Source organism: Eptatretus burgeri, chromosome 14 (assembly GCF_056783735.1).
Source record: "Eptatretus burgeri isolate ZD-2024b chromosome 14, Ebu_testis_v1, whole genome shotgun sequence".
Classification (NCBI taxonomy): domain Eukaryota; kingdom Metazoa; phylum Chordata; class Myxini; order Myxiniformes; family Myxinidae; genus Eptatretus; species Eptatretus burgeri.
The window spans coordinates 70,899,067-70,925,346 of NC_140974.1; the positions used below are offsets into that span (position 1 = coordinate 70,899,067).

At 43.9% G+C, this 26,280-nt stretch overlaps 2 long non-coding RNA genes across 2 annotated transcripts in view; one reads left to right on the forward strand and one right to left on the reverse strand.

Moving 5' to 3' along the window:
* LOC147013567 (uncharacterized) overlaps nucleotides 1–16,393 on the reverse strand; it is a 51,207-nt gene extending 34,814 nt beyond the window's left edge. The window contains exons 1-2 of the long non-coding RNA XR_015051373.1: nucleotides 16,156–16,393; nucleotides 793–973 (exon numbers count right to left, since the gene is read on the reverse strand). This is a non-coding gene — a long non-coding RNA (uncharacterized LOC147013567). The remainder of the gene's footprint in view (nucleotides 1–792; nucleotides 974–16,155) is intronic.
* Nucleotides 1–25,371, forward strand: part of LOC147013566 (uncharacterized) — a 96,891-nt gene extending 71,520 nt beyond the window's left edge. The window contains exon 5 of the long non-coding RNA XR_015051374.1: nucleotides 25,304–25,371. This is a non-coding gene — a long non-coding RNA (uncharacterized LOC147013566). The remainder of the gene's footprint in view (nucleotides 1–25,303) is intronic.
* Nucleotides 25,372–26,280: the final 909 nt, after the last annotated feature.

Below are 26,280 nucleotides of genomic sequence, written 5' to 3' on the forward strand. Positions count from 1 at the left end.
CGAGTAAAGATTAAGGTATCCCCGTATTATCACATGTGGAGTAAAGATTAAGGTATCCCCATATTATCACATGTCGAGTAAAGATTAAGGTATCCCAGTATTATCACTTGTCGAGTAAAGATTAATGTATCCTAGTATTATCACATGTCGAGTAAAGATTAAGGTATCCCCGTATTATCACATGTCGAGTCAAAATTTAGGTATCCCAGTATTATCACTTGTCGAGTAAAGATTAAGGTATCCCAGTATTATCACTTGTCGAGTAAAAATTAAGGTATCCTAGTGTTATCACATGTCGAGTAACGATTAAGGTATCCCCGTATTATCACATTTCGAGTAAAGATAAAGGTATCCCAGTATTATCACATGTCGAGTAAAGATTAAGGTATCCCCGTATTATCACATGTCGAGTAAAGATTAAGGTATCCCCGTATTATCACATGTCGAGTAAAGATTAAGGTATCCCCGTATTATCACATGTCGAGTAAAGATTAAGGTATCCCCGTATTATCACATGTGTCCTATCCAAGTGAGTTTTAGGTTAGGACCCACGGTCATATATTTAAATATCAGACGTTAAAATTTCACTAATTCAATAACCATAAAAACAAAAAAATTTAGGGAGGAGGGGAGGGTGATAAATTATCCCCCCCTCACTCCAAGGATGGCAATTTCAATTGTAATGCCTGGGATAAAAAAGAAAAAAATCAGCCAGGGATATCCCCCTATTCCCCCCATGAAATCGCACTCTGTAACTGGCTGTACAGTACTTTATGTGTTTGTGCTTTTTACCTGCCCGAGAGGTGCACGATGTCCCTTTTTGGCTTCACAACCATCACAATATGTCCCACTTGGCAGATCTTTCATCCACTCCAGTGTTTCTGGCAGCATGTCGAGTTCATACCCGACATCAAGCAACATTCTAAAATAAGGATGTGGATTTTTGTGGTGTGATCACAGATCAATCCACGCACTACACACAAACAAACGAATGAACAAATGAATTGTGGAACGAAGCAGATTTTGACAAATCTTTAAACGAATGAAAAAAGTGCATTTTGGTCTTGGGAAGCATGACCTCAAAGTGGACCTTAAGTGATTATGCTTGGACAACAAAAGGAAAGGAAGGAAGAAAAATATATGGTTAAGTGTTTTGAAATGGGTTGTGCATAACAAGTATGATGTGGATGTGGATGTGGATGGTCACAGTCGTTGCCATGGCCTTATATGCTCGGTTTCATCCGGTCTCCATGGTAAATGTACCTAATGACGCTTGAAAGTGATTCTCTCTTGAGGCCACGGCTTGGCCTGGCACGTTAAGCTTAAAGTTCCCGACGTTCTGGCCCATTCCATTCTCACCACTCTCGAGTCCTCAAATGTAACATTGTCCTGTTTAGTTTTGTCTTTAATAAAACGTGATGATTCTTACAAGGTTTAGGTTTTGTTTTGTTTATTTGTTTGCAACGTAGCAATTTTTTTAAATAGCTTCAACATATACATATATATATATATATATGTATATATGTATATATATATATATATGTATATATGTATATATATATAATATATATATATATATATATATATATATATATGTATATATATATATATATATATATATATATATATATATATATATATATATATATATATATATATGTGTATCCAAGGTTCAGAAAAAAAAGGGATTGTTGGAAGAATTAATGTTTCAAGGTAAGAATACGTGTATAATTTCTGGACTGTCTATTTATTGCATTTTCAATACTGACGGAAATGTTTATTTTTGTATTCAACATCTTGGCATGTATAGAATGAGGAACGAGGTGACTGAGACCAAGAGTAAAATAGCAATGGACTGACAGTTGGGGCAACGGTGTCACAGTTGGACATAACGAGCAAGAGAATGAATAAAGAGAAAAAGGTAGATGGGAAGGAAATGGTAAACTGTGTGGAAGAGGGTTGGGTTGGGGTCATGGGGATAGAAAATATTGCAGTTCAGGAGGGAGGATGACATGTGTTGGTGATGCACCACTTTCTTGAAGTTCTAGAAGGAAGGGTGTGATTGAACTGTCTATGGATGGTGGTTCAGCAAACCAGCGAAAAGAGCATCAAAATATATGGGGCATGCATGAGAATTGAGAAAGCATAGATATTGGGAGTTTTATGAGGAGGGGTTATTGGATGAATTTGTGCGTCCGAGATAAGCTGAGGGCCAGGAGGCTGAGAGAGCAGAGGAAAAGCAGTTGTAAAAACAAAAAGGCGATCGACCTGTCTGAGATGTGAGAGCAACAGGCCTTGTGTTTGGACCTCATCCTGAGAGATTACAATGACGTTGAGAGCTTTCGAGTCCACAAGATCTATGAGAGACGGACATGATGCTGGGGTGTCAGCCCATAGGGGAGAGCAATGCTCCGTTGAGCTGTGGACAAATGCCTTGTCGGCTCTGACTAAACCTTTCCCAGACACACTATGTACCACACTACAAGAGCAGCATTTCTCATTATTCAAGCTTAAAGGAAACCACAGAACCAAATTAAATTTTAAACATCAGAAGTATGTGGAATAATGGAAAATTACACTTTTTTGTGTTGAACATATGCGAAGATTCTTTTTGTATAGTGACATGAAATGAATTGCAGGAAATGTTATTTATATGAAATTGTCATGCTACAACAAGTGTGGTGGTGGAGGGGCAGTGGGAGGGTGGAGTCAGAGTCGGAGGTGGGGGGGTGGGGAAGGTGGGGGTGGGGAGGTTGGGGGGGGGAATCACTTTCTGTACTTTCTGACTGCCTAATCCTTTCCCACTGTTTTACCGGTACATCTGTGTGTACACAAGTCAGAAAAACATTTCTTCAATGAAAAAACATGAAGTGATAAAACCCCCCCAAAACAACCAAACCGGGTAGGAAGGAATGGGAAGGAATGACAAGGTAGGAATGACACCACAAGACAACACCACAATACTTTTTAAATATTACCATCACAATATGTTTGAGCATTTTTGTTATAGGTGGCAATAGTAACAATTGCATGTTGATGTCTATGTTCGAGGTAGTTGTATATGTGTCGTGTGGGTTGGTGATATTGTGTATTATATTTGTTGTGGGATTTAGATGGAAAAATAGTTTGAAACAGAGAAGGGCTTACATTGGAAGCCTTTCTTGGTCACTTTATGCAGCTTCTTCAGCAAGAAGAGCTTGAGAGGAGTCGATTTATTTAAATAATCCTAGCCACCTGGATTAATTGATTGGGTGAGAGCTGATTGATTAGTCCCTCCAATTACCGTTCAGAAGTGTGATTAGGTCGTTATATTTATATATATATATATATATATATATATATATATATATATATATATATACATATATATGTACTGTATATACATATACACAAAGCATGCGCCGCTTAACGACGTTCCGGGCAACGACGGATCGCATATACGACATATCTGCCAGCTCTGGCAAAAAAAAATGTAACTGAAAAATTCCAATTGCCGAGTGATGTAGCCTCGTATAAAAATAGCACATACAATTATGTACACTGTAAAGTACATAATACCTCATAATGATAATAAACGACAGTGTGGCCCCATTATAATGCGATCGTTGAGGTCCATAAAATGTCATCGCGAAAAAAAACATGATCGTGCTAAATCGGGATTCAAGGAAATCGGCTTTCAAACTGAACCAATGTTTGCACCTTTACCTTCTCGCAAGTAAATTACCTTTGAAGTGAAGAATTCCACGAATAGTGAAGAAGTCTTTTCTTTCAAGCTTCTGGGTCTCACTATCTGCCATGACCATTCCTGGGAAAGTCACATTTCCAACCTCGCCTCAAAAGTCAGTTGCCGACTGGGAATCCTCCGTCGTGCAAAGTCCTTCCTCGGCCCTCTTGAGCTCCTGACCACTTACAAAGCTTTTGTCCGTAGCCTGATGGAGTACTGCTCTCCCCTCTGGGCTGGTGCTCCTGCCTCCCACCTTTCTCGGCTTCACGCTGTCGAAACCAGGGCATTTAAGATCATCGGCATCTCCCGCAATGAAGCTGAGTCTTTGGGCCTCTCACTCAATCACCGCAGGTTGGTCGGTGGTCTTTCTGTCTTCTACCGACTCCTCTCCAGCCTTGCCCCCCCTGCTCTCTCTGCGATTTGTCCCCACCACATTTCCACAGGGCGCTCAAGGTCCGCCAACAACCCCCTTCTGGTGAAACTACCAAAATCACGAATCACTGCTCATCTTCACTCTTTCATTCCTCTTTTTTCCCGCCTTTGGAATAAACTTCCTCACTCTATTCTTTCCCATTCTTCCCTCCAGGCTTTCAAAACAGCTGTTCACCACCACCTCTTATCTTCCCCCATCCAAATCCCCGATCTTTTCTACCCCCAATAATCCACCCAAGCCCACTTCCTTCAATTCTCCTGCTTCCCTTCCTGAAAGTCCCTGTAATGTCCATCTTCTCTTCGCCATGTTCCCCGTCCCATCCCCATCCCTCTCCCTTCCACAGTTCACCTAATGTGTCTGTTCCCCACTGTTTTGTCCCTTCCACTCCCGCCCCTCTTGTCTCATGCCTCCTTGTTGTGAGTTGTGTGTTAGCTCTCATACGAGCCTCGACCAAGGTATACAAAAAAAAAAAAAATCGTTGTTCTTAGTCGACATTAAAACGCATTTGTTTTTAGTGAAGCTTTTTATGTTGTTAAAACAATTGCACTGTTCCGAAAATATATATCACAATTGACAAATACTCGTTTCTTCATTTGTAAATTATAACATCGATGCAATAATTACGTATTGATAAAATTCAAATGCTAATTATTCACCTTTCTATAATCGATGCGAGAGGAGATTGTAAGCTGCTGCTAACAACACCGATGGCCGTCATGAACAGCACAAAGGTAAAACAAACGTGTCTTCCGTCTCTCTTGGATGTGTGTTACAATTGCCGACAGTATTCAGTACAGTAACATGCTGTACAGGTTTTTAGCCGAGGACCAATACGCTACACTATATAGCCGACGTGTCTCGGTTTGTGTAAGTACGATGTTCGAAAACGAAAACGAAAAAAAAAATGATGTTCGCACAACGACGACGTCGCTTAACGACGCGTTTCTCAGAACGTAACCCCGTCGTTAAGTGGCGCATGACTGTGTATATGCATATATACATATAAAAAAAATATATTAATTTTTATATATATATATATATATATATATATATATATATATATATATATATATATATATATATACACATACATACATATACATATATAAATATTGTTACGAATTTGGAATTCGATTGCACACAACATTCAGGTTCCTTTAGTCAGCTATGTCGATAAGTGCTTGTTCCCTCGATAGCTCACCTTTCATTGTTTAAATGTTCAGAAATCGATTAGATGCGCTGCAGATCGATTTAATAGTTAGGGAACGAACAACGGAGACATCCCTCCCCCTCTTCTGTGAAGAGGAAGAACCACCCTGCCATCCTGTGACTCATGATGTCAACAACTCCCTCCCACCCGTGGCTGAGCGGGGGATGGAGCATGAGGGCATGAGTCATGAGTCACGCCAGGAGTGGGGGAAGGGCGGGAGAAGGATAAGGACGAGATCCTTTCTTTGTTCTTGGTTAGTAAGCTTTTTGCTTCGGCTGGCTCAGTGAGCTTCGGCTGAGGCCTGGCTCGGGAGGAGGATTTTTGGAGGCTCTTTGCTTTGACGGTTCCGTGAGCTTCGGCTTCTGCTTGGCTCGGGAGAGCTTTTTGCTTCAAGCTGCCCTGTTTGGAAGGAAGTTAAGCCGGTCACTCGGCTCGAGCTGCGAGTGATGGCTTCTTCTTCTTGGTTTGTGGAGCTCTTTGTTCTCCATTTTGGTTCCCGACTTGGTGTGACTCATTGACCTCTTCGTGGAGGTGGTTCCTCGGGGAAGCGACGCATCGACGGGAAGGTTCGGCGCCTCGTCTCACCAGCACGTGTTGCGAAGAGCGGGAGGTGGTTCCTCGGGGAAGCGACGCATCGACGGGAAGGATCGGCGCCTCGTCTCACCAGCACGTGTTGAGAAGCGCGGGAGGATTCGCGGGAGCTTGGGAAGGATCGCGGCTCGCCGATTGGATCCAGCTCGCTCTCGCTGGAGCCCGGGTCCGAACAACTTGAAGACCACACGAGGTGGAGAGGTTCGAGATAGGCTCTGGGTTTCAGCTCACCTGTCCTCCGAGCTGGAGCTCGTTATTAAAGGCCTCTGCCACCATTTCTTGGGTGTGTGTGTACGTGTGTCCGTGGGCCCGTCTAATAAGTAGGAACTGCTGTTAAGTTCAAGTGACTGTACATAATAAGTAGACTGTTGTAGTTCTTTTGTCGTGCTTTTGTTGCTTGGAAAATTGCATTCGTGTTTTGCCTTGTTTAATTGCATACGTGCTTTATTATAATAAATGTCATTGTGTGAATGTAAACCTGTTCGTTGTGTCCATTCCCTCATTGAACTGCCCCATCTTGCACTCGGAATATAGTTGGTTTTTAAATAGCCGATAAATAGAATCGGGTCCGGCGAGGTCTGGCGATAATACCCGCTCGGTTATCCCAAAACGGAACGGACCGCTTAAGCGGTTCGTGTCCAGGCAGGCCTTCGCCGAGGTACGGTCCCTCGGTAGGTTACCCGTGTGGGTACTGAGGTATATCGATATTTGGCGATTGGCACTATTTCGCGCAGTTCGAATACGGACTGGGCCGTGGTGGGATTAAAAACCCACCCGTGACTGGTTTCTGGCGTTGTTCCAGAAAGTCACGACTGGATTATCCGTTCGGTGGGCGAAGCGACCGCTATTGGTTAGACGCGGTCGTTCGCACGGCGACGGGCGGGAATTCTATAACAATATACATATACATATATATATATATTTGATATATATACACATATATATATATATATATATTTGATATATATATACACATATATATATATATATATATATATATATATATATATTTCTATACATTTATGTTTATGTATATATGTATATATATATATATATATATATATTTATATACATTTATGTTTATGTATATATGTAACATATGTATATATGTATATTTTATGTATATATGTATATATGTTTTATTTAGATTTATGTTTATGTATATATGTATATATTCAGATTTATGTTTATGTATATATGTATATATGTATATATGTTATGTTTATGTATATATGTAACAGCTTGATGTCAGGTCAGGTTCGATCTGTGACCTGCTACAGGTACCATGTAAACCTGTACTAACCTGTTCCATGGTCGGGTTGTCGGCGACTAAACCGTCTCCCCCACCAGGTTTTCTGGTGAGGAGGGTGTTTGGATATGGACACCCAGCAGGATTAAAAACAAAACCTGTCAAAGGGCGGAGGAGCTCCTTGTGAGCCAACGGCCATCCATATCTAGTGCCCAACTGTGTCTGCGGACGTCCTCCTGCAGTTGGGTTACTTCTTATTAGGAGGTTGGTGGCAGGATTTGCACTCCAGCCACCGTAAAACGCTTCATTCCGCAAAACGCAAAAACGCAAAAATCTGAAAACCCACTCCGTGGGAGTACTCTCCTGTGCAGCTTCTCTCGCAGGGCAGCTCACCGGATGATGGGATTGGGGCAAAGCCTTCGGGACCCCCAATCTTTGATAGGAGGGAAACCACGGGTAACATCCTGGGTCAGATTGCGGGAGAGTGTGTCGGAGTGGTGCTGAGGTGTCGTCCACCAGACGGCGGTCTCCTTGGGTTAACCTGAGGCGGTCCCTTCGGGTGGGTGCCTGGAATGTCCTATCCCTAAGAGAGGATGATCACCTGTCTCTGTTATCATCTGAGCTCAAGCGTTTGGACATCGGGATTGCAGCTCTCTCTGAGGTTCGGAGACCGGATTGCGGCGAGATAATGGGTGGGTGGTTACACCTACTATTGGTCTGGTCGCCTCTGATGGTTACCATACCCAAGGAGTTGCTGTAGCTGTGGCCAATAAGCTGACCCCAATGATAATTGAGGTAACACCGGTCAACGAGCGTATTATGAGATTAAGGATTCGTCACTCCTTAGGTGTCATTTCCCTGGTCTCTATTTATGCTCCGACTGAGGCGAGTGATCTTACCGTGAAGGATGCATTCTCACGCCCACACTCGAGTCTGTGGTTGATCAGTGCCCCAGACGAGATACACTTCTAGTCTTGGGGGATTTCAATGCATCGACTGGAACTGATAGGGATGGTTATGAGGTGTGTGTTGGTCCCCATGGGTCAGGAACTATGAACCAGAATAGCACTAAGTTCCTTGACTTTGCAAGAAGTCATGGACTTAGGGTGGCTGGTTCATGGTTTCAACGCCCGCAAGCTCATCGCTGGACTTGGTATTCCAACGCTGGCGGTGTGGCAAAGGAGATTGACCATGTCCTCATTGACGGTCGTTGGAGGATGATCCAGAACTGCAGGGTCTACCGGAGTGCTCAGTTCCTCAATACTGACCACAGGCTTGTTGTAGCAACTCTAAAGCTGCACCTTAAATCCTGGAGAATGGTACCATCCCAGCCTAGGCTGGATGTTGCCAAGCTCAGGGATGAGAGAGTAGCTGAGGAGTTTGCGAACAGGCTGAGTGGACACTTGGGGGTCTGGGTGCTTTGGGGGTCCTGAAGAGTTGTGGAGCACCTTCAAGACCACCGTCCTTGATGTTGCCGGTGGATGCCTTGGAGTTCACCGCAGGGCAAAGAAGAATTTTGTCTCTCAAGGAGACACTGGATACCATTGACCAGAGTCGCAGGGCCAGGCTGAATGGCAGAGCTGAGCTGTTCAGGGAGCTGAGGCGTAAAACTGTACGTGCACTGAGGGTGGACAAGGAGGCCTATGTGCGAGGAATCTGTGAGGGGGTAGAGCATCACCTGTGGACAGGTGATTCTCGTCCCGCTTACAGGGGAATTCGCGCATTACGTTCATCCAAGCCCATCCCTCGGAGCACTGCAGTTCGAGCAGAGAGTGGTAGGCTCTTGACAGAGGAGTCTGAAGTGAAGGCCCGCTGGGCCGGTTACTTTGAGCGGTTGTACTCAGGCTGATCCCCCAGCTGTCGAGTTGGACGTAATGTGTGATACAATCCCTGTTGCTGACCTCCGAATCAACTGTGGTCCACCATCGCTTGTGGAAACACGGGCTGCGGTGAACCAGTTGAAACGGGGCAAAGCTCCAGGGATCTGTGGCATCCATGCTGAACTTCTCAAGGCTGGTGGAAATGCTGCACTCGCGTCGTTGCATGCAGTTTTGTGCTCTGCCTGGAACACAGGCATCATCCCAACTGACTGGAAGAGGGGCCTTGTTGTCCCTCTCTGGAAAGGGAAGGGTGATCGCCAAGACTGCAACAACTACCGAGGGGTGACGCTGCTCTCAGTGCCGGGCAAGGTCTTTGCTCGGATAATTCTTGATAGGGTTCGCCACCATCTGCTTGAGCACCAGCGTCCAGAGCAGTCAGGCTTTACACCAAAGAGGTCAACGATTGACCGTATCCTTGCTCTTCGTGTCCTCACTGGAACGCAGACGAGAGTTTCGGCAGGGCTGCTTGCAGCCTATGTTGATCTCTGTAAAGCGCTTCGATTCAGTGAATCGGGATGTCCTCTGGAGGATTCTTGGTCTTCGTGGGGTGCCACCGAAACTGATCGATCTGATGTCTGAACTCTACTCTGGTACTGAGAGTGCTGTGAAGTGTGGTGGTACCGCCTCTGACTTATTTCCAGTTGTTACTGGAGTTCGTCAGGGATGTGTACTTGCCCCCACACTTTTCAGCACTTGTATGGACTGGATTTTTGGGAGGATGTCGGAGAGATCAAGTTGCGGTGCATCGTTTGGCAATGTCAAGATCTCGGACCTTGATTTTGCAGATGATGCAGTCATCTTTGCGGAGACTTTAGACATCCTCTTGGGGGCCTCGAGGTGCTGAATGAGGAGTCGGAGCCGTTGGGATTACGGATTTCTTGGGTCAAAACAAAGATCCAGGCTTTCGGTGACATCTTGGATGCTGCTGTCCTGTCTGTGTCTGTTTGTGGTGAGGATGTTGAGGTCGTGGATAGATTCACTTACCTTGGCAGTGATATTCATGTCTCCGCAGGTTGTGAGCCGGAGGTCAATAGACGTCTGGGTCGGGCCTGGGGAGTCATGGATTCACTGGATCATGGGGTGTGGCGCTGCCGGTACCTGTGCGGGAGGACGAAAGTCCGAGTCTTCAGGTCCTTGGTACTTCCAGTCTTGCTCTATGGGTGCGAGACTTGGACTTTGACCAAGGATCTGAGACGGAGACTTAATTCCTTTGGTACCAGGTCTCTTCGGAGAATCCTTGGCTATCGCTGGTCGGATTTTGTGTCCAACGAGCGGTTGCTGAGAGAGACTCGGATGAGATTTGTTACCTGCATAGTCCGTGAGCGTCAGCTGCGGCTGTATGGACATGTGGCTCGTTTTCCTGACGCTGATCCTGCTCACCAGATTCTCTCAGCGAGGGAGTCTCATGAGTGGAGGAGGCCAGTGGGCCGACCACGTGCCTCATGGTTGCAGCAGGTTGACCATCATCTCAAGGAGATGGGGATGGGCCTGGCATCTGCCTGGGGGATGGCCAGACGGAGGCCCCTGGAGTACCGGCGGAAAGTGGACGCAGCGACGCGCTGTTCTGGCACATGCTCCCATACCTGACCTGATATATGTATATATATATATATATATATATATATATATATATATATATATATATATATATATATATATATATATATATATATATATATCGACACCTTCAAACCACTGACAACCTTCATTTGATTGTTAGACATACCCAATTTTCAGACCTATGTTCCAGACTCGAGTTCTGCACTGCACATTACAAAGGTGTAATTTTGTTTTTTCCTCTTCAGGGTCTGAGCGGCTCTTTCGCAAAGATAAGTTTTCTGGTCGTTTTTGTCGCGTTTCACTGTCATTTTGTTATCTCTGTGTTTACTGTGTGTTTCTAGTTCGGTCTTGTGTTAAAACTTGTGCTAATTGTTGAGGTTTCGTCGTATTTTCATATCAGGTTTCCTTGAGGCCTACCCTTCTTCCCGTCGATGCACATGTCCGTGTGTATTGTGTTTTCTCCTATTACCATTAGTTTTTTAATTTTCTCCACTTTCCCCTCGACCCTCCTTCTATCCCCCTCAACTGACTATACCCTCTGTTTCATGTCTTAAAATATAAAAAACAAAAAACCCCTTTCCCTCCTCACATTATACCCCATGTAACTACATTATTTTTTTACCAACTCTTCTTCCTCCTAACTTTAGCCAATCCAAATTCATCATTCACCTTCATGGGGTTTTTTTTCAACCTTTCCTCCACCTATCTAACCTAATCTTAATTTTTTTTAAACGGTCTCGTAAAATGTTTCAGCTTCCTCTTTCTCACGTGCGGTTCTCAGTATTGCATCATAATTCACCACTCTTCGTCTTCTTCTTCTTCCTCTTCTGCTGCTTCTTCCAAAGACTGTTTTCAATTGGACCTTGCCTTGATCCCATGTATAAAACGTCCCACTGTTACAACGTTTCTTTCCTCCATTCTCTTAATTCTCCTTTATTGCATCCCCCACGTAATGTCTTTAATCACATCTCTGACTTAAAAAAATTTAAATCACAGTTTGCAATGTATGTTCATGTTCCATCAATCGTCCTTTTTTTCCAACTTCAGTGCCAATTCACCCCCACCTCCTTAAATCTACCTCCTCCTGACTCCTCACCTGTTATCCCCTCTCCTTACTACTCCCATCTTGCCCCTCATCCTACCTCCACTTTTGGCACCTCTTCACTGTCTTCTGCTTCAGTATCAGCTCCTCCTTTATTGTCCCCAAGTGTGTGGTGTTCTAACATCTGTGGGCTCCATTCTAACCTAACAGATATCTCTCAATCAGTACAATCCTCAACATTTTAAAACATGCTCTTTCTTTCCTCTCAAGCCTCCCCCTCTTCCCAAATCCTTAAATATTGGACGTCCTGCTACCTGCTCCCTTCTTCACCGTACCTCGAACAAGTCTCATCATTCCCCTCGCCCCACCTCTCCCATTGCCCTCCTGCCCCTTGGCTGTGTTTGCTATAATCGCCTCCCCTCCCTCTCAAAGCTTCCCTTGCACCCCTCTCTCTCTCTCAAAAGCAACCTTCACACTCTCCCCAACCCCCCCCTCTTCCAAGCTTCTGTCTCACTTTTCTCAAACCCCCACCCCTCACCCTTCTCCCTCCAATCTCCCCCCTGACTCTACCTTCTTAAAGTTGCCCCATCCCCCCTTCACATCCACAGAACTGCTTCCTTCCCCTGCCCTCTCTCTTCCACCTGATCATGCCACTCCTCCAATCTTCAACTGCCCTCTGTCCGCTCTCTTATTACTCCCCAAAGAGCCTCAACCCATCACCACCAAGCCTTTTCTGTTCCTCATCTAGACCTCTCGCCGAGCTATTCTGCAATCCCCCACAGTCTGTCAACAACTCTCCTTACCTCCCCCCGCCTCCCTCGTCCTCCCATCCCCTGCACCCAAAGCCTCCTCCCTTCCCTCTTCCTCAACAGTGTGGACCTCAAACATCTGGGGCCTTCGCTCAAACCTGACAGATCTTTCAACACAGGTTGCCACTGACAATCCAGACATAATCTCACCGAAACTTTCCTCCTTCACGATGTCTCTGACTCCTTAGTTTCTCTCCCTGGTTACTCCCTCCTCCGGTATGACAGACCTGAGCCTTGTCCTGGTGGAGGAGTTGCTTTCTTCATCAAAGTCTCTATTCCTCACTCTCCATGCACTGCCCTCATTCCCCCACACCCCCAGGAATTACCTCTGGCTATGGCTTCCCCTCCACTCCCACCGCATGTTTATATGTGTGCTGTACCAGCCACCTTACAGTGATGACTCCATCTACACCCCACTCTCCGAAAACATGAACCAACTTCAATCCTCTCATCCAAACTCTCTCTTCCTCATATGTGGTGACTTCAGTTGTCATCATGCCAGTTGGCTGGGTGTGGGTACCTCTCTCACCTGTCATGGCACTTCAACAAAAGACTTCTGCGACTCATTGGGACTGACTCAATCGGTCAACTCCCAGACCCGGATCTCAACCAACGGTACTCCATCTCTTCTGGATTTGATTTTGATAAATTTCCCTTAAAATATCTGCTGTTCTTCCTTCGCTCCAATCTGTTCTTCTGACCACATGTTTGTCAAAGTGGACATCTCTCTGGCTATTATTAGAGAACCACCTCAGCGCCGTCAAATTTGGCATTTCACTCAAGCCGATTGGCAGGGTCTCCAGGCAGCCAACAAACTTCTAGACTGGTCTCCCATCGCTGCTTTCTCTGATATCAACTCATCCTGGGAATTCTTTCAAAGAAACTTGCTCTCCCTCATGCACAGATTTATCCCCTCTCGTCTTCAGTTGTCCTACCCTTCCTTCCGCCCTTGGTGCAATGAAGCTTGTGGCGAGGCAGTGTCCTGAAACAACTTACCTTCACCACACGGAAGGCAAATCCAACTGAAGGCAATCTCAGTTCATTACACAAAGCTCGTAACAAGTGTGTATCTACCCTCACGAGAGCCAGAAAACCACATCTTCCTAATCTGAAGTCTGAACTCTCAAACCTCTCTCCCTCTTCCAAATCCTAGTGGTGTCTAGATAAATCTGTTTCTGGTGTATATTCCCCCTCCATCCCCTCCCTCACCTGAAATGGCCGCACAGCTGAGACTACACATGAAAAGGCTGAATGCCTCAACTCGGTGTTTGCTTCTAAATCTCGTATCCCAAACCCAACGCTTTCTGTACCCATCTTACCCAGTCGCACCCAGCTGTTCCTGGACTCTGACCTTTTCTCCTGATAAGGTGGAGAATTTGCTGTCAAGCCTCGACTCGGATTCTGCAATCGGTACAGAGGGCATCAGCCCACGTGTCCTAAAAACCTGCTCTGCTGCTCTTGCTCACCCTCTCTCTGTTCCACTCACGCTCTCATTTATTCAAGATCATCTGCCGTCTGCTTGGAAATTAGCAAACATTACCACTCTGCATAAATAATATTACCACTCTTCAAGGCCATCTGCCGTCTGCTCTCACACCGCGGGCAGGTCGGTGGTCTTTCTGTCTTCTGTTCTCTTCTTTCCGCCCTCACCCCCCCCTGCTCTGTCTACTATCTTGTTGTACATTTCAAGTCTACCACCATATTTCCGCAGGACGCTCAAGGTCTGCCAGCAACTCCCTTCTGGTAAAACTACCAAAATCACGAATCACTGCTCATCTTCACTCTTTCATTCCTCTTTTTTCCCACCTTTGGAACAAACTCCCACACTCTCTTCAATCCCACTCTTCCCTCCAGGTCTTCAAAACAGCTGTTCACTACCATCTCTTATCAGCCCCCATCCAAATCCATGATCTTTTAGACCTCTGTTAATCCACCTCAAACCCATCTCCTTCAAATTCCCTCCTTTCGTTCTTGAAAGTACCTGTCATGTAAGGACCTAAAAGTCCCTGTAGTACCATCTTGTTTACCCGGTGTACCTCGCTCCATCCCTCTCCCTTCCGCAGATCTCCACATGTCTCTGTTCCCCACGATTTGATTTTGTACTTCCCTCTCCCGTCCCTCTTGTCTCCTGCTCCCCTTGTTATAAGTTCTGTGTGTAAGCTGTTATATGAGCCTTGACATTGTATATATATATACATATAAAAATCCTCTTTATCTCTTAGCTCATGACTCCACCCTCTGCCATACCATCTCTCATTCTTCAGATCGACAAGCAGTAGTCTCTTCACTCTGCAGATCTGGATAAAATCACAAGCTGGTTCAACACGTGGAACATGTCTTTCAATCCGGACAAATCTCACACTCTCACTGTCTCTCCGAAAGGCCCGTCTGGAATAGCCCCCCCCCCCCCAATCGACTTTCTCAACAATCCTCTTGAAGAAGTCCTTTCATTCAAGCTTCTGTGTCTCACTATGTGCCATGATCTTTCCTGGGAAAGCCACATTTCCAAGCTGGCCTCCAAAGCCAGTCTGGGTATTCTCTGTCGTGCAAAGTCCTTCCTTGGCACACTTGAACTTCTAACCACTTACAAAGCTTTCATCCACAGCCTGATGGAGTACTGCTTTCCCCTCTGGGCTTGTGCTCATACCTCCCACCTTTCTCGACTTCACGCTGTGGAAACCCAAGACATTTAGGATCATTGGTATCTCCCGTGGTGAGCCCGAGTCTTTGGGTCACTCATTCTCTCACCGCAAGCAGGTCTGTGTTCTGCCATCTCCTCTCCGGTCTCACCCCATCTCTGCTCCGTCTGTGATCTGTCCCCCTTATATTTCCTCAGGGCGCTTAAGGTCCACCAACCCCCCCCCCCCCTCCCCGGCAAAACTGCCAAAATCAAGAATCACTGCAAACCTTCACTCTTTCGTTCCTCTTTTTTTTTGGGACAAACTCCCACACTCTCTTCAATGCCACTCTTCCCTCCAGGTCTTCAAAACAGCTGTTCACTGCAACCTCTTATCTTCCCCCATCCAAAACCATGATCTGTTCTACCCACGTTAATCCACCCCAATCTCACCTCCTTCAAATTCCCTCCTTTCCTTCTTGAAAGTCCCTGTCGTGTAAGGACCTGAAAGTCCCTGTTGTACCCTTTTTGTTTACCCGGTGTTCCCCGCCCCATCCCTCTCCCTTCCACGGATATCCTGTTGTCTTTGTTCCCCACTATTTTGTACTTCACTCTCCCGCCCCTCTTGTCGCCTGCCTTGTTGTATGTTTCTGTGTATTAGCTCTTACACGAGCCTCCACTTGGTATACAAAAAAAAGGAAAGGTTTGGCCATTTCAAGTAGTTTCCCCTTCGTTTTGGATATTCTAAAATCTGAAGAATTCCAAAGATTTTGGATGATTAAGCAATTACACTGTGACGAATTCCAAATTCATTCGAAATAGCAATATCTTGTACATTTCAAGTTGTTTTCAAATATCCCTCAATTCCTCTTCTCCCAAGCTACCTTGTCTTGTCCTCGCCAGACAGTCGTATCTCCTGCTCCACGCGCAGATCTCGGAAACGACAAAGCCCTTTACAGGCGGCCATCAGATACAATCAATGCGGGATTGGAAGAGGATGAAATGTAGTGAGACATTAAATAAATTCGATCATCACTCACAGCCCCGGCTTGCTGTTCGTTCCGGCTACGTGAACCGGAAAATGCACTTCTGCGATATCACCCGCACGGGCCGACCATTGCTCCGTCTTCGTCCGGCGGTGTGGCCCATCTCACGTGCTCCGCATTACAAGCAGCAAGTCGCTGATCCCGCTCTCAATTGAAGTCTTGATCTCAATAAGGAAACTACGATTTGGAAAACAAAACACGACCTCATTTGGCAGAAATAACACAACTTGGTGAACTTGGCCGAAAACCATCAGGAATTGCAAACCTCTTGCAATGGTGTCCCATGACCTTCTCAATATGCTGGACTCCAGACAGGGATGTGAAGCAGTTTATTATAATATTAGTTGATTAGATGAGCGTAAATAGGCAAGCTGTCATTAATTGGACCTGCATTTAATGGTAACGAACATCGTTATACCGTTTCGCATGGCAGCAACGTTGACGCTCACGATGTTGGTCTTCACCTTCTGCACACTGCAGTCATGTGACGTACTCCTCCTCCTTGGTCGGGTATTTACACAATGTGGCAAACAATGTGTGCACCATCTGGGATGAAGATCATTCGGTCTTCGCGACGTCGCATCTGAGCTTTGCCTTCTGGGTTGCGATACTACACATGGTGCTAACTTCATTTTCAATATAAATTTGATGTTATCACCGACAAATTATCGCCATATTGCCATATTCTTCATTTGATGGGAGGGTGCTTGGGATGCAATTGGAATTATCCCAGGTATGTGTTGTTATCCTTTATATTCACTGATTATGTGTATGTACAGTATAACAATGCAACTGTGCCAATCGCCGTTGCACATGAGCACTTGTCTCCTCACCTGTGCCCATCGCCGTTGCACATCAGCACTTGTCTCCTCACCTGTGCCAATCCCCATTGCACATCAGCACTTGTCTCCTCACCTGTGCCAATCGCCATTGCACATCAGCACTCCTCTCCTCACCTGTGCCAATCACCATTGCACATCAGCACTTGTCTCCTCACTTGTGCCAATCGCAGTTGCACATCAGCACTCCTCTCCTCACCTGTGCCAATTGCCATTGCACATCAGCATGGAACCTTGCCTTGTTTTCCCTCACCTGCTTTTGCAAAGTCTTGTGTTGGCTTAACGGTTGGGGTGGCTGCCTTAAGATCTTAGGGTCTTGAGTTTGAGCTCCTGTCAGTCGGACCCTTTAATAACACCAGGTGGGTTGACTCAGCCTGTTATCCTTCCGAGGTTCACAAAATTAGTACTATTGGTAACAGTGGCACTACATTAGCGGCACAGCCACGCTCCCAGCAATGATGCAACCAGCAGCCTCAGGCTACATACGAAATAATATTCATAGAATACATACCCTGCACAGTTTTTTGAGAAGGACTTGGTGCCAGCCAACTCTTGTTTTTTAAGGTTTTTTTTGTTTTCCTTTCATCTAATATGGCTGCCAGACTACAGGACTGATGATATCATCTTCATCAAACCAGACTTCCCATGGGTAGGTGATTAATTAGTTAAATTTTGCATCGATCGGTTAAGCGGTTTCTCTAAAGATTTTTCCTTCGATCCAACATGGCTGCCATACCACGTGACACATGATGGTCATTTTAAAGAAAATCCTGTTCAAATTTCAATCAGAAGAAAATTGACAATTATAGAAATTTGGCCGATGTTGACCTTAAAAATAATTGGTCGTTGAATTCAATGACCAAATGTGCAACTCTTCTTCAAATTTCAAGTCAATTGTATGAATTGAGGATTTTAGAAATCTGGCCAATGTTGACCTTTTGGCCAATGTTGACCTTTTGACCTATGTTGACCTCAAAAATAGTTTGTGGTTGAATTTGGTGGGGTGATATAAAAATGCTGTTCAGCTTTCAAGTCAACCCGATGAAAATTGAGGATTTCAGAAATTTGACCGATGTTGACCTTTTGGCCAATGTTGATCTCCAAAATAATTACTTCCAACACCAAAGGTGGAAGGAGGTTATGTTTTCACCCCCCCCCCCCAACCATGTGTTTGTTTCTTTGTCTGTTTGTTACTTGGCAACAACAATTACACTGAACAACAAAAATTTTTTACTGGAGATGTGTAAAGTGATTTAGACTAATTTGGGTACGCTGATTTCAAAAATCATAACCGTTTTGCTGTATCACGTCAGGATTTTCAGGAACAGAAATATTCCCATTGCCTAGAAGTCAGGATTTCAATGAAATTTACAAAAATTCATTTATTCATTTATTTCATCATGAATGCTTCAAAATTATAGAAATTACAGAAAAACTCCACTAGAATGTAATTAAAAATGCTTTAGGCATTTGGCTTTGCGTTTGTGCTGCTCTGTGTCAGTTTCACGATGCAGGAACCAGCAGAAATCGCCCATCATGTTCGGGTTGTGCCGCCCTTGGTAACGCGTCTCCATGAGTGAAATCTCTTGGTGGAATCGTTCGCCGTGCTCGTCCGAGACTGCTCCCAAGTTGTCAGGGAAGAAGTTCAGGTGCTGGCGTAGGAAATGGATTTTCAGGGACATCCTGGAGCCAAGTTTCCTGAAGGACTCCAGCAGCTGCTGCACTATTTCTTCATGGTTGTCCGCACGCTCGTTCCCCAAGAAGTTGTCCGTCACAGCTTTGAAGCTCCTCCACGCTGCCAGCTCTTTGGGGTTTAGAGTTGTCGGAAAAGTTTCGTCCTTCATAATCTGTCGGATTTGCGGTCCAACAAAGACACCAGCCTTGATCTTGGCCTCCGACAAGGTGTTGCCAAACTTTTCCTTGAGGAAACCCACGCCCATTCAGATCCATTGCCCGTACAAAACTTTTCATCAAGCCGAGCTTTATGTGGAGTGGTGGAAGGAAAACCTTGGCTGGGTCGACAAGGGCGACATGCTTCACGTTGTGTCGACCAGGTACATGCTCTTTTCGCTCTTCCCAATCTTTCTTCGTCCAGTGATTCTTGTCGTCTCTGCTATCCCAGAGACAAAGGAAGCACATGTATTTCGTGTAGCCTGACTGCAGCCCTAACAACAGCGCCACCACTTTCAAGTCTCCGCAGATGTGCCAGTTGAAGTCATTGTACTTGATGGAATCAAGCAGCTGCCACATAGTCTCATAGGTCTCTGTCATGCCGAACGCGTGAGCCAGTGGGACTGATGGTTTCTCGTTGCCATTGTGGAGCAAAACAGCCTTCAAGCTGTTCTTCCCCGAGTCGATGAAGAGGCGCCAGTCTGCAGGATCGTGATCACACCCAAGTTCTTTCAACAGACCGTTGATGTCACTGCAGAATGTCATCGTGTCTTCCATCTCAAAGAACTCAGCCATGTCTCTGTGACGTGCTCTGAACAAGGATATCTTGGTGTTAGGTTCAAGTAGATTCCACTGCTGCAGCCTTGATCCAAGCAGCTCTGCCTTCGCCTTTGACAGCGAGAGATCTCTTACAAGATCATTTAAGTCTCCCTGGTTCAGAAGGTGTGATTCTTGAGTGTCGGGTTCAAAAGGTTCATCATCACCATCCTCTTTATCACTGCTTACAGCTATGTTCTGATCAGCTGGAGGTGTTGGAACGGGGTTCTCGTCATCATGAGGCACAGGTTTACGAGCAGAGACGCAGTCAGCGTACTTGATGTGACCTTTATTCTTCTTGTTGAAGCCGGCGATGCTTGTGCAGCAGAAATAACAATCATCATGATGATTCTGCGGCTCACGCCATATCATGGGCACCGCAAATGGCATGCTCGCATGCTTGCCCACCAACCACTGAGTCAAGGTTGTGTGAAGGCTTGTGCAGCAGATGTGTGGTGCCCAGCTCTGTTCTTGGTCCCCCACCTTGCACCCGAAGTAGTGAAAGTAGGCGGCCTTCATTTTCACTGCTGTAGATATACTTCGCTGTTGATCTTTTTTGGTATACCGACCACAGACATAACAGAAGTTGTCAGGATGATTGGTACAGGAACGCCTACTCATCTTTATCTGAAAGAAAGAAATATAACACAAGTTAACAACAATTGTACGAAATAGACATGTTAAAGACATATGTAAATTTCATTGAAATCCTGACTTCTAGGCAATGGGAATATTTCTGTTCCTGAAAATCCTGACGTGATACAGCAAAACGGTTATGATTTTTGAAATCAGCGTACCCAAATTAGTCTTAATCACTTTACACATCTCCAGTAAAAAAAAATTTTTGAAATTTGTTGTTCAGTGTTATTTGTTGACAAGCATGTTGATCGCCTCTGTTTGTTTGTGTTTGTTTGTTTGTCTGTCCGCTTGCCTCCAGCCCAAACCGCTCAACAGACCATTCTGAAATTTTCAGAGATTAACATCACCGACCCTGCGACGGTCCCGCATTGACGTTTCCTCAAATTCGGTCGACAGAAAAGGTCTACATAGGCCAATAGGCCAATTTGATCCAGATTTTTTAAAATCCTCAAATTTCTTCCGATTGACTTGAAATTTGAACATAATTTGCACATCTTGTCAGCGAATTCAACCACCTATTACTTTTGAGCTAATCATAGGTCAAAAGGTCAACATAGGCCGTAAGGTCAACCCAAAATAGGCCAAAATTTTAAATTGGTTCACGAAAAAATATTTTCACGAAAAAAATAAGTGACCACTGTATTCGTTATTGTTGTGTCTGTATGTCTGTCTGTATGTCTGTATGTCTGTCTGTCTGTATGTCTGTCTCTGTTGGGTAGTCGATCTTGTCGAAAACAAAAAAAATTAAAAAAAGAGTAATTTTGAAATTTGTTCTACCCTTATTATTGGGTCGTCGATCTTGTCGAAAAAAAAAAAAATTTAGATTTGTACTACCCTTATTATCAGTATTTATAATGGCGATTTCAGTAAATACAATGGCGATTTCGATGGAACTTGGTTGGTAGGTTCATACCATGACCCAGTTGTGTGCAAATGAGAACTGTTGCTCTGGACACCACCGTTGCCTAGCAACGGGGACTTTGAAATATTTGAAAAATTATAAAAAAAATTATTTTTTCGAAAATCAAAAATCGGGCCACGAGCGACTGTGGGCAGTACATTCAGCCATATTGTCAAAAATTTCCAGCCGGATCTGATGAAAACTGTCGGAGAAGATAGACTTTCAATGAACCCTGGTCAAAAACAATAAAAAAACGAAGTTCGTTATATCTCAGAGACTATGAGTCAGATATACATGAAACTGGTATGGTAGGTTCATGGTATGTCCTAGTTATGTGTGAGAAAGAACCATTGCCATGGACCCCTCCATTGCCTAGCAACGGCTGAAAAACCTCTAAATGTGGGGGTATTTTAACGAAAAAAACAATGCAGCATTAACCCTTGAAGCTAGAATCATGAATTTTCTTGTGCTTAATCCTCAGGTCATTTCCCATCGAATGGGCCCATCGCGTCAGGTTCTATTGGGTAGTCGACTACCCATGTCCGCCTACCGGCTTGTCTGTCTGTCTGTCCCGAGCATAGCTCCGTGGGTTTTGATCCAATCCTGATAAAATTTTGGTGGGAGGTTTATATCATGATCTCGTTGTGTTTTCCTGAGAATGGGCGTGGTGCGTCCATTATGGGCGGAGCCACGCCCAAAAAAACGTGTTTTTAGGCAGTAGCCGATTTCAATTTGCATCTTTCTCCAAGGGGGGTTGTCAAATTGGCAGGGGTTTCAGTATTTAGTTAGCCCAATGGCACCTGCATAGCCCCAAGGCGCTCGATTTTTCATTTTCATGTCAAGGTCACAAGGTCACGAACTTAGAAAATTGCAAATTTTGACATAAAAATCCATCTTCTCCGAGTGGTTTGTCGAATCTGGCAGGGGTTTCGGTATTTGGTTAGCCCAATGGCACCTGCATAGCCCCACGGAACTCGATTTTTTTTTTCATTTTTGTCCCAAGGTCAAGGTCACAAGGTCACAAACTTACAAAATTTCGAATTTTGACATGAAAATCATACGACCGCCCAAACTTTGAGAGCTCGGATGACAATATTTTTTATGCATAATCTTGAGGTCATTCCCCACCTAAAGTCTTGATACCATTTTGCTCTATCTCGAACACCTTGCACGTGGTGCCCCCTTCAAGTTTGTTTTTATGCTGATTTCATCAAAGTATGGATAATCCGAGGAGTGCGAAATGCCATATAGCCTATATGACGTTATATTGTTCCTGAAATGTTCCAAAGGAAGTTTTGCACCAATGGTCATAATCCTTGACCTTTAAAGTTCACAAAGGTCACATTTTCAAAGTTGTGGGAATCGAACCGGGTTTTCGACCTTCTTCGACGAACTAACTCCAATAAGCTATAGCACGTATCCTGTTTCCATATTTTAATGTCCACAACATTGTTTTGTGACCTTTAAAGGTTTTGCAAAGGTCAAATTTTGGATGTTGTTGAACGAAACCGGGTTTTCGACATTTTGCAGCTAATAACCTGTCACTCGTACCACATCATGTTGATCATTTTTATAACTTTGTCAAAAATTATTACATTGTCTCATCCTTGACTTCTGAAACAATCTACATCGTCAAATACCGCTCGTGAACCATCGTCGTCTTCAAACTTGTTGTTTCTAAAATTGTAAATTTTCATCTGATTGACTTGAAATTTGAAGACCATTTGCATATCAAGTTGATGAATTCAACCGCTTATTAATTTTGAGATCAACTTGGGCTAAAAGGCCAATTTGAGCCAAACTTTCAAAAACCTCCATTTTAATCTGATTGACTTGAAATTTGAAGACCATTTGCATATCAAGTTGATGAATTCAACTGCTTATTAATTTTGAGATCAACTTGGGCTAAAGGGCCAATTTGGGCCAAATTGAGCCAAACTTTCTAAAAACCCTCCATTTTAATCTGATTGACTTGAAATTTGAAGACCATTTGCATATCAAGTTGATGAATTCAACCGCTTATTAATTTTGAGATCAACTTGGGCTAAAGGGCCAATTTGGGCCAAATTGAGCCAAACTTTCTAAAACCCTCCATTTTAATCTGATTGACTTGAAATTTGAAGAGCATTTGCATATCAGGTCACTGAATTCAACCACCTATTAATTTTAAGGTCAAAAGGTCAACACAGGCCTAATTTCTAAAATTGATAGATAAGGCCAAAATCTAAATATATCATATCTCAAAAAGTTGTGGATGAGTTATGACAAAACAAGGTGGATGAGTTGGATGGGTGACAAGAACAAGGAGATTGGATTTTGGCTCGGATCCAGCCCATCAGTGGGATACAAAACGTGAACTGTTCCACCTGGCAGAGGGATGCGCTTAACCAGGTGTCGTTCTATTTTGTGCTGTTTTGCTAACTTGTCACTCTACGAGTGATTTTTATTTGGCGAAATCTTCGATTTTGTCAAGTATGTTGGTCTGTTCCGTTTGTTGGTTTGTTTGTTTGTCCGGTCGTCTACAGCCCAAACGGCTGGACCAGTCATTCTTAAATTTTTACACCTGATAGGCAATCCACCTGAGACGGTCCACGTCCAAACCCCGTCTTAATCGGACTAAACGTCACGACGTGACGTCACACAATGTGAAAACACATTTTTGGACATAACTCAGTGACCAAAGTCGCTACGACTTCCGGTTGACGTCAAATTATACTTCATTCAAATATCTAAATGATTACCAAATGCATCTTATTACAAATTACGCATAGTTTTCGCAAGCGTATGTCGTCAAAGTTTTGCCGATTGACGTCATTTTTAAAAATATTTATGCTCGTGTGCAGCCGAAACTACTGAAGCAATCGTTCTCAAATTTTAACACGTGATAGCCAATCTTGCTGAAATAGTCTGGGATCAAATAATCGCACTTAACGTCACGACGTTACGTCAAAAAAGGTGAAAACAAGCTTTTGAACATAACTCAGGAACCGGAAGCCGTAGCGACTTCCTGTTGATGTCAAAACAAACTTCAATGGAATATCTAAATGTTTTAAAATGCATGTTAGTACAAATTATGCACAGTTTTCGCAAGCGTATGACGTCAAAGGTTTTTGCTATTGGCGTGATTTAAAAAACATTCTATTCGTTCGACAGGTCACAATTCTTAACCGATTTGGATGAAATTTTAACAGCTGATAGAAATCCACAGTGCTAAAAGATGTGACTTTTGGTGATGTTCAAGATCAGGATCTGGATTCTGCATCACTTTATATTATCGCCCATTATAAACCAATGGGGAATTTTGTGAATTACACATAGCTATTTCTCAAACAGTTTTGCACTTATTATATTGAGACTTATTCCGTCTATTTATGCATGTGATATTAACATGTGTACAATGTTTGATCGAAATTGACCCAAGGTCAAGGTCAGGGTCACCCAAAACATGAAAAACACACATATAAAATACATATTTTTGTTTTACAACATATTTCAAACCTGATAACGGGATCCGAAAGATGGTTGAAAAGCAATGTTCCAAGGTATTTTCAAATATTTTCTACGATCAGAATGAAGGCAACAAGCACCGATGATAAGTTGTTGAATGTCACATGGTGGCTTGAAATGAGTTGTGAAAATTTTCAATCTGCTGCCGTTACCATGACAACGCGCACCTGATAATTGTTATTTGTGACGTCGCATCATTTTATTAATGTACGAACAAATAAACACCACACATTCCATGACATTACAGCTTGGACCACCACACGGAAAGGTCATCTAATTCGCCAAGTGTCGTGCTAAGGTACGATTTTTCATTTGTTTGTCTGTTTGTTTGTCTGTTTATGTGCAGGATATCTGAAAAAGTTGGAGAAGGATCCGAATGAAATTTGGTGGGCAGGTTGGGTGTGCAATAAGGAAGAATTGATTCGATTTTGGTGAAGATCCTTATCCAGATCCGGCTACTAGAATTTTTTAAGTGGTTCTTCACCATTGGGAGATGGTGCTTAAAATGATATGTAGCACAATATCTCAAAACGTTGTGGACTGATTTGGACGAAACGTAGTGGACACGTTGGGTGTGCGACAAGGACGAAATGATTAGATTTTGGTGAAGATCCGAATCCGGATCCTGATACGATAACTATTTCATCTTTAAATTGATTCTTCACCATTGAGAGATAAGGCAAAAATCGATACATCACATTGTATTTATCTCCGCCACTGAAGGTGAAGGAGGTTATGTTTTCACCCCTTTCTTTCTGTTTGTGTACAGGATATCTCAAAAAAAGCTGTGGACGGATTCGGATGAAACTTGGTGGACAGGTAAGGTGTGTCGCAAGGACGAATTGATTCGATTTTGGTGAAGATCCGATTCTGGATCTGGATCCGTATCTGATAATTTTTAAAGTGAATCTTCACCGTTGAACGATAGGGTCAAAAACGATATAGTACTGCATAGCATGATATTTCAAACATGTATTGGGCCCGATATGTTCTCGTGGATCAGGCATTACGTGGTGGAGGTATGCGCTCTACCGAGTGCCCTTCTAGTTCAAAAATGTATTGGTCCCAATATGTTCTTGTGGATCAGGCATTGCATGGCGAAGGGATGTGCTCGACTGAGTGCCCTTCTCGTTGGTGGATGAATTCAGTAAGTTGATGTGAAAATCCTGTTCAAACTTCAAGTCAATCAGATGAAAATTGACAATTTTAGAAATACCAGCCTTTGTTGACATTTTGGCCCCTGTTGACCTCAAAAACAATTGGTAATTGAATTCAATGACCAAATGTGCGAATCCTCTTCAAATTTAAAGTCAATCGGATGAAAAATTGACAATTTTAGAAATCATGGCCAATGTTGACCTCAAAAATACATGGTGGTTGAATTATGTGAGCTGATATGAAAATCCTGCTCAAATTTTAAGTAAATTGGATGAAAATTGAGGATTTCAGAAACTTGGCCGATGTTGACCGTTTGGTCTATGTTTTTCTTTAAAATTAGTTCATTCATTTTTTTGGTACACAATGTCGAGGCTCGTAAAAGGGCTAACACATAGAACGTAAACAAGGGGAGCATGAGACAAGAGGGGTGGGAGAGGAAAACACAAAACAGTGGGGAACAGAGACATAAGGAGATCATGGGAGGGATGGGCGGGGTACACAGGGAATACAAGATGGATGCCACAGGGACTTTCAGGTCCTTGTACGACAGGGACTTTCAGGAAGGAAAGCAGGGAATTTGAAGGAGGT